The following is a 15716-nucleotide window of genomic DNA, read 5'->3' as shown; positions in this document are numbered from 1 at the left end:
AAAACAGCAGGCACTAAAATTTAGAATGTCTGGACTTGTAATTTTACTCACTTCCCTACAGTGAAAGTTCCTTCCTTCCTACCACTTTCTCAGAGGTTCAGTGTCCTGGGTTTGCTCCCTGGAGTAAGAGAAAGGCCATGAGGTTTCTTAGCAATGCACGAGTCTATATCAGCTTTCTTTACAGAGAAAAAAAAGCCCCAAACAACCCAAAACCAACAAAAAACAAATACAAAGCTTACCAGAACAGGGGATGATGCAGTCTTTCATTGCATCTTCCTCAAACTGAAGAATATCACGGAGAAGCAGAAAAAGCCTAAAGCGTTGTCATTGCATATGATCCTCCTACAGTAATTCTATGCCTTTCCAGCAGTGATTTAAGACCACACTGCCTGACAAAAATGCAAGAAGAGAAAATAATTTCTTTTTTAAAAGCGTAATATACGTATGCTTTCTATCGTAAGGGGGGATAAAAACTTTTCTGCCTACAGATAGTGGGAAATTCCTCGCATGGAAACAGCAGGCTCTTCTGTTTTCCTAGCTTTGGAGTCATGGGGACTTCAGGATATATTACAAGACTTCCATGTTTCCCTATTCCACCATTAGGTCATACTGTTAGTTACAGCCTCAGGTGGCCTCATCTGTACACATTAAAATGTAAATGTTAGGGTTGTCATGCTTTCAGACTTTAATCATCTGACTTCCCGTCCTGTGGAGCAACGAGCGATCACTAACAACCTTTCCTCTGGTGTATTCTATATGGAGACCAGGAGTCAGTGTCTTTTTCTAAGACTAAGGCACCCTTTCCTTCCTAGCCTTTAAATGTAGAGTGATAACATGGACACATCTCCCAAGAATCTTTAATTAAACAGAACAGATCAGGGGAAACAAGCATTTTTACCTCTCATGCTACAGCCCAAAATCACTTCTAACCTTGAAGACACTGCTTTAACTTGACATCAGAAAACCTCCACAAATTGTGTCTCTGACAATTACAGGAACCCCCAGGAGCTAAGGAGGGAGAAAAGAGCACCAGAAGGAAACTGTGTTGCAAATATGCCACTGCCCAGCACAGGAAATAGATGCAAGAGCCTGATAACTCTAACGTGAAAAGTAGGTCTGGGGAAGCATGGTGGAGCACAGAGAGCAATTAGAGGGGGTCATTTCTACCAATATTTGCATTTTTTCTTACTCTGACCTTATTGGAAGTTAATGGGAGTGCCTTCAAATAGTATATGTAAAATGGTACAATGCCGAATTGCAGAAAATATATTATTATGCTTATTATGATGATCATCATCATAATTACTGTTGTTTAAAGTGTGGAAAAAGAGAGAGAAATCTGCCCCAAAACCTTAAACGCCATCCACTGAGCAAAAGGACACTAGTGGTTAGCTTCACTCAGCACTGTTCAAGAGTTATAGCAGTTGTCTCACTGTGCAGCTGTTAAAATCCTCTCAGATTTCTACATCAGGGTGAGTTTAAAGGTGGTTTCAAGAAGGTTAATGAAGTGTCTCAGCAAATATTCATTATGTCTAGCTTTTCCATTGCATGCAAGGCAGCATCAGAAAAAAACCAAAATTGCTTATTGAAAACATTAGAAAGTACAAATGTACCATGGAAGAGAAAATAGTTAAAAGCTGAAATATTTCCTTATTATTTTTACTTCAGGAGCAGTTTTTTCAAAGATTCACAAGATGTATCAGAAAAACTCCAATCACAAAGTATGTATTCTATCATTCTTCAACTATTCCTCTCACCTGGAAGGACTCTTATGCTCAAAGCTGCTTTTGATATTTGGAGATCTTGGGTATGAAAGTTCATAGAATCACAAAATCATAAAAAGGTTTTGACTGGAAGGGACCTTAAGCATCATCTAGTTCCAAGACCCTTCCATGTGCAGGGACAGCTTCCACTAGACCAGGTTGCTGCAAGCCCTGTCCAACATGGCCTTGAACACTGCCAGGGATGAGGCAGCCACAGCCCCTCTGTGCAGCCTCTGTCAGGGCCTCACCACCCTTACAGGGAAGAACTTCTTCCTAAGATCCACCTAAATCTACCATTGAATATCTTGGCCTTCTCCATGTCTCAAATAACCAGGTCTCCCATTTCATTAAAGAAGGGGCCTAATTTTCCCTTGTCTACCTTTTATCCCCAATGTTCCTATAGAAGTTTTTCTTGTTGCCCTTAATGTCCTTGGTCAGATTTAATTCTGTCAGGGCAATAGCTTTCCTAACTTGATCCCCGGCTGCACTGTCTCTTTATTCTTCCCAGTTTTCCTGTCTTTGCCTCCACCTTCTTTAGGCCTCTTTTTTATGCTGGAGTTTATCCAGGAGCAACTTGTTCATCCACACACACCTTCTTGCATTCCTGCCCTACTTTGTAGAGATATGTCACTCCTGAGCTTTGAAGAGGTAATCCTTGAATATCAACCAGCTTTCTTGGGCCTGTCTATGCTATGTTACTTCCCTCTATGCTTTCTTGTTTTCTTGGAAGCTCCAAAGAATCTACATCAAATTTTGTTTTCTTATGGTCCTAATGTGGCCTGAGGTTATTGGACATTGTTTACTATACAGGCACATTGATAGCTCCTGTTCAACTTGCTGCCCATGAGGACTCTCAAGCCCCTTTCTGCAGAAGACTTGGCAATTCCCTTTGTTGTACTCCACAAGATTCCACTGGGTCCATTTCTCCAGCCTATTGAGGTGTCTCTGAAAGAAGATGCAACCATATGGTATATCAGCCATTCTTCCCAGTGTTGCATCAGAACCACACCATCATGATAATTATATGCTTCATTCTCTGGAAGAATCCCTCAGCTACCCAGATGAGTCAGGCCTTGTATTTCTGAGGAGACAGGTTTTAGCTTGGTTTCCTAAAGGGAAAATGTTCCTCCAGTCATGATCTTATTCTGCCTTTCCAGCTGTCAGTAAATTTAACTTTCTCTAATAACCTTTAATCTTCTTGTCAGATGCAATGGAATTTGAAAAAGGTTGAATTTTGAAAGATATTGAGTTCCCATACAGCTGAGTGAAGGAAAGATAAAATTGAATGCTACTACTGAAGAAAAAGTAGCAAAAACTCAGCTCTCATCCAGTTAATTTGAATGGTAACAGCAGATGGCAGATCAAAAAATACATATTTGCAGGTTGCCTGCAGTATATTCCAACTCTTTCCCAAGGGTAAGCCAAAAAAAATATATAGACAGAAGAGAGGGTGAGAGCTTAGGCATTTTGTGAAGAGAAATTAATCAGCATTATGTAGAAAGATTATTCATATGGTGAAAGGTGTTAAACAGAGTCGAGGAGGTTGGGGAACAGATGTGCATAATAGCCTAGAAGACTTTGGGAACATGAGAGAAACCTGGTAGTACTCACTTAAAATGTATAGGAGTACTGAGGGAAATGGGAAACTGAGAATCATTGGAAAAAGTGGAAGGACTCAGAGTTCTTGTCAGAAAAGTGGCAAAAGAGACAAAGGTTAGCTTCAAACCCATTAGCTTCATTAGGTTCATTACTCACAGATCAACTTCTACCTGTTGTGGAGCTTGTTTGATAATAAACATTTCTGCCTCTTCTTTCCTGCAAATCAGCACAAATTATAGCATAGTATGTAATTTAATTTGATGGCAGCAGGAATGAAGGTAAACAGTAGAAATATTGAAAAAAAGAGAACAATTAACAAGTTGAAATTATGTGAGAAATTGTTAATATTTTCTGTAGACATAAACAATTGGTATAAATGAGAATATGATAAAGATAATTATTTCAGTGGGATAAGGCCACTGAACCGAAGAGTTTACCACTGTACATATTTCAATCCATCTGCATTATTTCACAGGTCAAGAATCTGTCCTTAGACTAATTATAATTGTTGAGCTGAAGCATTTTATTTGCAAATACATATTTTGTATCATATTTTTACTGTTATAATAACAAATAAGGCAACTAAACATGATGACCTGTTGGTAAAGAGATTGTGCTAGTGCAATATTGAATGCAGGAGATGGAGATAGATGCTGGCCATGAAACTGTATGTAATAGATGGGGAGAAATTCTACCACTAACTACCTGGATGATTTGTTTGCTTTCACATTTACAGGGAGAAGCTATCAGAAGTAGATTAATGCGGAAGGGTCCTCCACTAGAGTACAGATCAAAATGTTACATGTCAGCTGGAGAAACCTGAGGAACATTTGGCTATGGCAACTTCTCCTTAGGTTTAATTTTGTTTTCCGAAAGCACTTTTTGCACTTGTTGGGAGGTAGTTTCAAAACCAGTCACACCAATTATTCACTTGCTAGGATCCCCTCTGCAAGAGATAGTGAGAGATAGTGACCGTCATAAAAATAAACATTTTCCTCTCCCTTCTGTGCTGGCTCTGGATTATTATCGAGGAACAGTACTATACAGCATGTCTTTTTGCAAGGGTGTGCTCAACATTGTCATATTATTATGGAGGAACTGTACTATACAGACATGTCTTTTTGCAAGGGTGTGCTCAACATTGTCATATTATTATGGAGGAACTGTACTATACAGACATGTCTTTTTGCAAGGGTCAAACATTGTCATATTCTGGTATCCTGTACTCGGTTGTTCCTTGGTTATTCTATCACATCCCTCCCAGACACTCTACAGTGTGCATCACTCACCTTTTCTACTATTCAGTGTTTTTCTCTTGCTAGGGAATGAGATAGTTTTTATCAGTGTCCAGTCTGAGATATCTACCTTGGGCCATGAACCAGTCGTTGTTGACTAGCAAAATGCAGCTGCTGATCCTTTCTGTAAACATCCTCCTTTTTACAGCACAGACATCTCCTTTCCCATTTACAATTACCTCAAATGCAGTACCCTTTATATAGCTTTTGCTGATTGAACATCTATCATCTTTTTTCCTTACTTCTTTTACCCATTATACAAGTAGTGATGTGGGCTGCATTAAAGTGAACTCATTTTCTGAGGTCTGATCAAACTACTAATGGCACGCAGAACACAATGCTTCCCTAATGTTTCTTTCCTCTACACCTACATTTTTTATTCCTTTCAATTCTCTGATGCCCTTCTCTTGTCTCTTTCTAGCTAGTTCACTGTTTACAACATCTGCAGCATCTTTTATCTCTTTGCCACCTCTTTTTCAGCTTCTCTCTTCCTGTCAAAATCTCACTGGCATGGCTTCTTTGTCTTTTTAAGGCATTGATATGATTTTTTTTTCATATATATATATATCCATTTTTAACACATTTTTCTTGTCAATTTACAACATTTTTTCCTCTGGCTGTGTGTGGTGCCAGTACAACTGAACTGTCTTCTCTGATATGCTCCTTTTAAAAATATTTCTATAAATTTTATTTTCATATCACCATTTCTAACTTGTCTTTATTCCACTAGTAATTTTATTTAATAAATCAAAAAATGTGTGGACAAATCAGCCATCTATTTCCACTCAGACATGAGTCTGGATTGCCAACCATCTGGCTCAGGTTATAGAGAAGGAATTTTTCTTCTGCTCTCTTTTAATTCAGCTTGCATGCCTGACAGGGCCAGCTGCTGGTCCAATCCAATTTCATCTCTATTGCAAAACCTTGTTTTGTAAAAGATGAAAAACATATCCTGTAAATCTTCAGTAACTGCATAGAGGTCTTAAGGATTTGAAGGATCTTTCTTATCTCTGGGAAGTGTTCAGCAGCCAGCAGTTCTTGCAGGCCACTCTATTGCAACAAATGCTCTTCTAAGCTCAGTATCAGCCATGTAATTCCTTGCAGGTGAGCTAAACAGCAAGCCATTGACGTTAATATGCCAAAAGTTTTTCCAAAGATACGTCTTTGGAATGCATCTTTGTCTAAGTTTGAGTAGCTTACATACATGATTACCAGACACAATTTCAATCAATAATCACCCAGTGGAAAATCAAGCTCATTAATCATGTCATGAAATCACAGACAATCACCACTTTGTAATTAGTGCTGTTCTGTATTGGTGGGTCAGTGCATTCAGGAATGAGTTCCTGGCACTGTGATTTGAGTGAGTAAATTTTGCATATTCATTTATAAAACTTATACCTACATATGCTAATATTCAGCTTTGTTTTAGATCTCTCTCTGTGGCTAGGTTTATTTGTAGCAAATTAGATTTATTTGTAGCAAATAAGCCACCAACAATCAGGCTGCTCTTAGGTTTGGATCTTAGAATCTTTTACTCTTTTTCTATACTAAGGGTATTTGCTGTGTGCTCTACTCCGCGTAAGACAAGATGACTCTATCAGTCTCCTCTCTTCCTGCAAGGCCAGCAAGGATCTCTGTCTCCTGCTGACTTAAGTACAATAAGGAAGTTTTTATACAGTTTTATATAGTCTGCACAGCAATCACGTAGTTACTGTACTGCCTTTCACTACACAGGAATATGTTGGTTTTGATAAGCTCTTGGCACCTGCTGCCAAACTGAGTGCAGTGTGCTTTATTATCGATTCTAGCCAAGTACACATTTCGTCTTTCAGTTCACCCACCAGCACCTTTTCCTTCAGTTTTGGTTCAGCAGCACTGCAGTTCCCCATTGTGCTTTGTCACTTTGCATTCAGCCGTGTTTCCTGGCTAATAATTGTCAAACCACATCCTAGAGCCTGTCTTGAGAAATCGGACTCCTCCTTCCCTCACCTCCACACCCCAGCCCACCATTCTTAGGTCACTGATTTCTCATCTGAAAGGAAACCTCTCTGCAAAGGCTTTGCATTTGGTCTGTTGTCTCTCTGAATGATATTTTCATTCACTTGCTCTGTTTTATTGAGGATGATGAATGATTCCTACTTTCTCTACCAGAAGATGACTCATCTGAGGAATGCAAACAAACAGGAGAAGTAATATATACAGCAGAGTATTTGAGTCTATATTCAAATGTAGGCTTGGATTTCCTGGGAAGTCTTTGTTAACACAATAAAAGGACAGGCTCTGTTTCTCACAATTTGCCTTCTAAACCTAACACAGGAGACAGAGGGGAGGGGAAAGAAAACAAAAAAAAAGAACAGAGACAGGGTAGAGCATGAGAAAACAACAAGTAATTAAAATATCTGCATTAGCACCCCTACATCACCAGAGATGTAGTCTGTTGGTAGGTTACTTTGTGGTGAGCTGCATAAGCATGGGATTTGAGGCAGGGAAGGGAGGACATGGAGTTACTTGCCAGAAAGGTAAGAAGACCTTGTAACTCTCTTTGGGTAAATTTCAATGCTGCTAAACATGAATATTTTAAACTGACCTAAGTTCTTTACTGGTGGTGAGGAACTGAACTGGCTGCCCAAGGAATATTCCATCCCTGGCAGTTTTCAGTGCCAGGTTGGACAGGGCTTGGAGCAACCTGCTTTAGCAGAAGATGTCACTGCCCATGGCAGGGGTTTGGAACTGGATGAGCTTTAATGTCCTTTCCAACCAAACCCATTCTGTGATTCTATGATTCTTTAGGTGAGCTTCTCTTCGCAGCTAAAATATTCAGTAGGTGCAGCTGCCTAATAATTAAGGGTTTAGTTTGAAAGAGGTGCTTTGGTTCTGTCTGCAATCAGCCACACTGTCAGTTTTCTTCATTTTTAGAGAATTGAACTTACGTGAACAAACATAAGCCTGGCAAATTCTTCAGGAACCCTGAGTAAAAGAGCTGGAGTATTGCTTTCTAAATAGTAGAAAATACTGGCATTAGTTTTGACATTTTTTTAAACTTTTTCCCTATCTATTTTTGAAAAGCCTTAGGGAACTGATATATGATTAGAACTAAGATTAAAAGTTTGTCTCTGACTCCTGAAATGTAACCAAGTACATCTGGCCCTGTCTCTTTCCGCAAGTATCACAGGAGCACTATCTAGAGTTTTCGTGATCTAATCTGAAACCTACAGAAACCAGCTTGTCACTGCTGAAGCTAATGGAGATACTGCTTTGCAGCTATATATAAAGATCTGGGCCTCCAGTTATGAGCATTTATAGTAGGTTTATTGGTGGATAAAGGGAGCCTGAGGAATTCATTCCTCTCTGCATCCATGGACCTTTTGCATTTTTTCAAAGTTATTGGGGCATTAGGTTTAATTGAATGTACAACTTAATTACTGGGAGCTTCTCAGCCCAGAACACATGCCGTGTGCTCACAGTTTGATTCATCTGCAACTGCATATCTTTGCAGGGATGCTACTTATCAGGGATGAGTGCTCCTTGCTGCTGAGAGAGGCAATTCTTGCACCTCCTTCCATCATTATCCCAGTAAATCTGCTCTTAGGACCGCTGTGTGAAAACTCTCTGGGTGGGATGCTCTTATTTTTCCTACTAATATTCACATTTTTCATGCAGAACATATGTCTAATGTACACCAGGTCACCTCACCCAAGATATTTACCAAGTAGGGTATAAGAGTAGTTGCAGCTGAGCTTGGTTTTGGCACAAAGTGCCTTTAAAAAATCTTTTGCTTTATCATGTAGATATTTGCCTATAGAAGATGAAAGTGCTATTGCACCTACAAAGACCTTCCTGTACTTGCTGAATTGGAGCTGTACAGGGATAATTCTTCACCCCAAAAATATAATGAGAAAGGTGTCCATATTTTTCTCTCTTCAAAAACAGAGGAAGAATATGGCAAACCAAGGGAATAGAAAACTTGATACACATAAAATACATTTGTAGCTTGCATAGGTACACAGAACATTCATGAAGTCATACGATAATACGATACAATGACAAAGGCATTTATTAACATGTTTTCCACTGCATCTTCAAAGCATATTCAGTTCTTTCACTAGTATGACAGACATCAGTGTATCAGTGAAGGCCCAGCATTAATGCAGGGAAACGTAAGACTTTTATACATGCAGGAGACATTTAGCAGATACTGCTACAGCTGAGTTTAACATTATCAAATGTATTTTTTCTCTTGCATTTTCTGCTTCCCCCTCTCTTTTCCATGCTTCCTGCACTGCCATTTATCTTTCCAATCATGAGAAAATATGACATCCAAGCCAGAAAAACACAGTGTCTGCATTAACTTATTCTTCTCTCTGCATGGGAATTAAGCCAAGCTGAAGGGTTATGAAAAGCTTCTTTCCCTACCTTTCTTTGTTTTTTTTGTTGTTTTTTTTTTTTTCCCCTTGTTTTTCCAGACAGTGAATTTATAAAAACAGCTCAAAAAGCAATGTCTGAAAGGTTCTCAGAGCTGAACCTATTACTGCCAACTGGTCATATTCACCTGAAGAGAAACTATAATGCTGATATGTGGTGTCGGCAATAAATATGTTAAGAACAAAAAAGTGTTCAAGAAAAAGGTTTAACATGGCTTGAAAATTTTTTGCCATCTGTCCAGTGTGATAAGGTCATGTCCCCTAGAGCCAGTTGGCTCCACATTACAATGGCTGTGATTAACATTAAATGAACAATTTGAGGCTGCAGTTGCTGCACACTTGTGATTGTGGGGATTTAAAATTGTTCAAGCAAAACCTGTGTTCAACCAAAACATATTTATGTTGTGGGTCAGTCAAGTTAAAAATATGCCTAAACTTCATCCTAATTATACAATTAATTTTCAAGTCTAAACTATTGTAACAGACATGCAATTAAAAATATATTCTCCTCAGAACTGCTGTTTCTATTTTAAAATTCCATCATTGCTGAAAGCATTCCTGCCATGGTGGATGTTTTACCAAGCTTTTGCTTATTGTAAGGATCAAGAAATGCTTAAATATACTTATTTGCAATTAAAATAATGAAAACAGTTTTTAACCTTCAAGAAGTCCTGACTTGAATTTGGAGAAAATTAAATAAACACTTCTATGGTCATTTCAGTGCAATTGCCTATTCAAATTGCAAAAAAAAAAAAAAAGAAAATTTATAATCTCCTTGGCAGGGTTTAAATATTTATTTATTAGAAAAGTTTAAGCTGAAATCTCTGCATCAACAGAAGAATAGCCGATGAATGCAACTATCTTTTCAAGAAGGTAATATTCAGGAACATTAAGCATCTGGCCTTTATTTTCCAACTTGTAGGATATGTATGCTAACTGTATGTGGAGCTTGGTGCTCATCATTGTACCTGGAATTTGCCTGGCACAGTTCTGTGTATCCTATAAATTATATTATATATGTATTGTAAAGATAATAGCATGCAGGTTTTAATCTTGTTTGTGAACCTTGACTCTTAAATCTTTTCTTCTGAGTAATTTCTCTTGTCCAGTGAAGACCAGTAAAGTTACAGAAGTTTGTGCCCTTGTCCATAATAATAACAGAAATAATCATGGGACCTTTAAGAAAACATAACTTTATTCTTCTCTGTGACCAAATGTACCATAAAGGGAGATTTATTTGGATGTTAATGACATCTATTATGTGCTTTAGGAAAGGGACCAGAGAAAGCAAGCTGCTCATTCACTGAGACATTATCACTGCTGGCATTCTGACACCTTCAATAAAAATAGCAGCAGCAGCACTATAAAATCTTCTTTAAAATCGCCAAGTTTATACCAGCAGTTAGCATGAGAAAGCCATAGAAATTCATCTTGCAGGACTTTGCCAGCACTTCTGATTTCCTCTGAAAGGTTTTAATTGAGGTCATGAGGTGACATGAAACTTAGCATAAATACAGTTTAGGAGAATTCAGCTCTGTTTAAGAATTACACAGCGGAATTGACTGGGGCCCTTTTGGTCAAGCCAGACTTTTGTTTCATTGAGGGTCCTGGCAAAGTTAGATGCAGTAATGTTGCTCTGCAATTGATGGCAAACAGTGCTTCATCCTAAATCAGGTCATAAATTAAATGTGACTTGTACAGTCTTGAGGAAGGTCTCTCAGGTATGTAAGGCTTGAGCCCATGAGTCTGATGCTTCTCTCTTCTCTGTCACTACCTCTGCAGCTTTAGACATGCTCCTGAACATTTTGCTGTCCCAGTTTCCCCAGCTGTTAAACAGGAATGACCATGCTTCACTTGTGCATTTGTATCATGTGCTGGTTTTGAGTTAGAACAGGTGAATAGTGATGGCATGTAGCAGAAGAGAGGGGACATGGCAGAGACAAGCACTGTTCCTAAGGACTGTCATTCCTGGACTGTGAAAAACAGAGCAAAGTTGCCTGCTTGAAGGACTTTAAAGTGAATAAATCGCAAACAGAAGACGACTGCACTCAGGAAGAGTATAGCCTTAGATGGTTTTTGTTCATAGGTGCTAGGAGAAGTGTTAGGTCTCTGACCACAGCTACTGAAGCAAACTCTTGAACAGCCAGATCAGCACCCTTGAACATTCAGATCTTTAGCAGGGAACTCTCATTTCAGCAGAGCTCCAAACATCTTTAATTTCTATATGTTTCAGGTCAACTTTTGGAACCTGAAAGCTGTTTGTGACAAAGATGTAGATGATAGCATAGGATAAAAAGCCCATTTTTTCAAGGGAGTTTTGTTTTTTTATCCTAAAATTGAACTCCACTGAAGTGAAAATGTCAAAATATAGTCCCAAAATCATAAACTCTTCCAAAACATCTTGATAAAATGTATTATTCTAGCAATCCAGCTGCAAATCTTTGATACAGTAAGTCATAAAATCCATTTTGCTGGCAAATGACTGTGCAAGGTATTCCTGTAATTCCCTGGGCTGGGAAAGGAAAGGGGTTTGTTCTCTCTGAAGATAAGTAATTCTCAACTACAATAAAATATCTTATGCAGCCTTTATTCCTATATGGGAAATTGATAAGGGCTTTGGAGCATGAACTGAGAAACAAGTCCTTTACCTCTGTTTTTAATACACTATTTGGGCTACTTCTTGATTTTACAAATTTACTATCTATGGGGGGAAACTGAAAATGCAACCCAGCCTTGAGAATTGCATAAGTGTGGTGATAACAGAATTAGCACAGACCATTAACTGGGGATCTGAAAACAGCAAAGAAAGATTGAAGCTGCATTTTTTGCATCACAGCCAAGTAGAAACATCACAGAAATCACCATGGTTTTCACACCATGCTGGCAATTTCAGAAGTCACAGGATAGAGAGAGGTGTTGAAGTATTGCAGCCATGTAGTTTAGTTTATTTTAAAAGTGTAATTTTCTTAGAATTTCGTTCCAGGTTACTATCAAGTTGTATATATTTTGCCACTTCCTTCTCCTGTCTCTCACTGTAAACAAAATCCTAAATCATATGTTCAACACATTTCAGAGCTGTTGCTTCACTGAGCAAAGACTATTCATTCACAGCAGGCAGAGATAGTGTATGATACATGTACTACCCTGCATCTTAACTTATGATTGACATCATCAGTTTTTTCATTTCAGAGCCCAACTCTTTTGTATTAAAAGGACAAATGTTTACTTTATCAGAAATAATTTCAGCAAAAATTGGGAAGATCTGGAGAAATTTTCAGCTTGCTATGAAAAATAACAAGAATCAGGTGGTTTTTGCTTTGTCCTGCCTGGCCCATTGGTAACCCCAAATGGTGGTCTGGAAATTAGGAGCCACTCAGCAAGGTATGCAGTTCTCCAGAAAGCACAGTTCTTCGTTAGTCCTGTAATTAGCCCAGACTCAGATAGGTTTTCACATTTTGACAGGGAATATTACCACAACTTCCATTTTGTAAACACAGCTGTGGAATTTCATGAGGAATCCATCACTTGTTGTGTTCCTATAAGCCTACTGTAAGGAAATCTAATTTAACATTTTGCACACTTACTAAATTTCCAAAGACCAAGGGTGTTAGTGTCTGACTGGGTCTGATTTTATTTTGTGAAGACTCAATCTCTCAAACTCACCATGAGACAGAATAAAAAAGTCTTGCAAACATGAAAACCAGTGTGAATTCCAGATAAATGATTTCTGGCGAGCTGGCACAGAAACCTCTCAGTTCAGCAAGGAGCAAAGCAGATGTTAAACTGTATGATCTGATAGATCAAGTTTTGAAAAGTTACAGAGTTTTGAGTACTTCCCCTTTAACCAAGCCAAAACGGATGCTGTCACCCTGTCTGCTCCCTAGGACAGTAATGTCTTGACGTGGCAAGCTCTGTATGTGGTCAGATTGAGAAACCCTGGGGGAGAACTTGCAGCAGGGTTAGGTGCAGTCTTAAACCAAGGTGCAAACACAGAGCTCTGTTTCAGTGGTCCGTCTCTAAGGCATCACTCCTTCTTTTTTCTCTGTGGTTTAGCGATTTAAAGATGGCCTGGTCAGCACCCTGCATGAGGCAGCAAGGAGGAGAGATGAAGCCAAGACTTCACTTTTCTCCTTCATACCCTGTAGAAGCATGTGAACTATAATGTGTCTTCTCTCTCTTTCATGGGCAGATAATGTGACAAACCAGTCCTTAAAGAATGATTCACCCATGTGGATACTGATGCATACGGAGACTGGTTAGAGAAATTCTCTCTCCTGTCATTATATTTTCCTGGCACAGTCCTTGTTTACATGCAGACCAAACCAAGTGCACAGATTATTTTTAGTTTTTCAATCTTAAATCAACTTTATATTTCAGCTTTTGCATACTAAACTTCTTTGGGCCATTGTAACAAATGTTTTGAGAGTGGCTCTATTTTCAGCTGTATTTATAGAGTTTTTATTTCAGAACAGCAAAAAAAAAGTTTGGTTCAAAATCTGGCTCTTAAATTTTTTCACACTAAAGCTTTGAAAATTTTTTCCTCCTGTGAAAGAAATGAAAATATTCTTTATCCTGCGAAAAGACACACAGGAAAGACATGACTTCTATTGGTAGAACACCTGAAAGAATATTCGTGTGTGTCAGCAGCTTTCTCTTAAATATCCAGCCTCATATTAATATCCCAAAAATAACAACTCAACTTTTTTCAATTGCATTATTTTTTTAATTTCAAAATACTTTTTCATATTAAATTGAAGTAAAAAAAAAAAAGTCTATTTCACAACAGTGTAACCTTTAATATGTCAAAGTTTATTCATGCATCCTTCCTCCTTACTAAGGAGAACTCATTCCCAGAATATCTGTCTAGAAATATCTTCAAAATCTGCTTCTGCCCACAAAATCATCAAAGATTTGATAAAAGAATAATAATAATACATATGCACTCACAAACATCACTGAATACGTATGTATGTATGAACGTATGCATGCAGATATGTATATATATTAGATGCCTTTGGAAAAGACTTCTGGCAGAGTTTGGCTCATTTTCTTTCCAGTGCTATCAGATGTATGAAGTAATTCAAAGCTGTCTTCCATGTAGCCCTAAACAAACCTTTCTCAGTTTATAGAATATATACCCCCCCCTTCCCCCACTCCTGAGTTCAGCAGACTGAATTTGGGAACTTGAAATACACAGGAGTAGGCATAGTGTGGATATCCTTGCTCTATACCAGGTCTGAAAGGGGGAGAGAGAGCCTATCACTACAGGAGCTGTTTATTTGCCCAGGTCCAGACCCTCAGACAATACTGCAGACTTCCTCTGGAACAAACAACAGATTTATATAAAATCACCATCTTTCTGCAAGATGTCAATAAATAGAACAGGAACATACCACTGCACATCAAATACAATTCAATATGCAATGTATCAGAAGAGATAATTACACATACCCTTAAGGCAAGAAGAATTTAGCAAAAAGATTATTTGATACTATTCATAGCATTGTTTGGTGAGCCCTGTGGAATATTTCCCGTGGCAGAGGGAAATAAAGCCAAAATGATGCATCTGTTAGGCTCAGAATACGTCCACTTACATTCAGCAAAAATGTGAGATAATGACCCCAAATTCTGTATTCACCAGGGAAATTCAGTGCACTTTGTGCTTAGTTTTCAATGCTTAGTTATGTGGGCTTCCTTGTGCTATCTGTAGCCATTTTTAGTCTGACATGATAAATTGCCTCCTCAGGTCTCAGCAAGAATAATTATTCTCTGAGCAACTCACACAGCCGCCCTCATTGAACACAGAGAGAATGCAAAAGTCAGGAGAGCTTGTCAAAAAAAGAGAGAGAAAGGAAAAAAAGGGAAAAAAAAAAACAACCCAGAAACCAGAAAACGCCAGCAAGAACTTCAGACTGCTTAAGCTCAACAGGTGACTGAAGTCAAACTGAGCAGATAAACCCCTCCTTAGAGAGGTGCAAAGCCACAGATAGAATCACAGAAACAGAATGGTTGGGTTGAAACGGATCTTAAAGATTACACTCCCTGCCACAGGCAGGGACACCTTCCACTAGACCAGGGTGCTCTAAGCCCTGTCCAACCTGGCCTTGAATACTGCCAAGGACAGATGTAGATGTTGGCTGTTTCTCCTTTTCCTGGGAGGCAAGAAAATGTTCCCCCTGGTAGGACACAGACCTCCCGTACCAGCAGATATAGATTTCCCATCCACTGAATTCACCACATGCATGAAGTCAGACCTCTGCATCTCAGCGGGGTGTGTGGTGGCTGCAATAAGAAAGGATAAATTGCACTTTCACAACCTCTTGATGTCAAGTGAAATGGCTTCCCTTCTTCAGCAGAGCCAGTTAATGGGCTTCGCTATTGTTCACAGCATGGAGGTGACAAACTTGGAGCAAGTCTCAGAGAAGGAGTGAAAAGGAGAAAAGCCAGCACGGAGAGGGAGAGATAACACCACTGTTACTGATTTTTTTCTGTGAAAACTATTCAAATATTGAGATAGGATGGTAACCTAAAACCAAGACACAGATAGACAGGCAGATACGTTAGAGCAGACTGGACAGACCTAGACAGGCTGGAGAGTTGGGCAGGGAATAACTGGATGAAATATAACAAGGGAA

At 38.8% G+C, this 15716-nt stretch overlaps 1 long non-coding RNA gene across 1 annotated transcript in view; it reads right to left on the bottom strand.

The window, feature by feature from the left end:
* LOC134160932 (uncharacterized) overlaps positions 1-15482 on the bottom strand; it is a 41620-nt gene extending 26138 nt beyond the window's left edge. Inside the window, exons 1-2 of the long non-coding RNA XR_009963746.1 lie at positions 15336-15482; positions 240-389 (exon numbers count right to left, since the gene is read on the bottom strand). This is a non-coding gene — a long non-coding RNA (uncharacterized LOC134160932). The remainder of the gene's footprint in view (positions 1-239; positions 390-15335) is intronic.
* Between the last annotated feature and the right edge of the window lie 234 nt (positions 15483-15716).

This window comes from Pezoporus occidentalis, unplaced genomic scaffold (assembly GCF_034315485.1).
Source record: "Pezoporus occidentalis ecotype Australia unplaced genomic scaffold, CSIRO_AGI_Poc_V1 ctg166, whole genome shotgun sequence".
NCBI lineage: Eukaryota > Metazoa > Chordata > Aves > Psittaciformes > Psittacidae > Pezoporus > Pezoporus occidentalis.
Note: the sequence above shows the minus strand (reverse complement) of the source record. Positions and strands in the feature narration are given on the sequence as shown.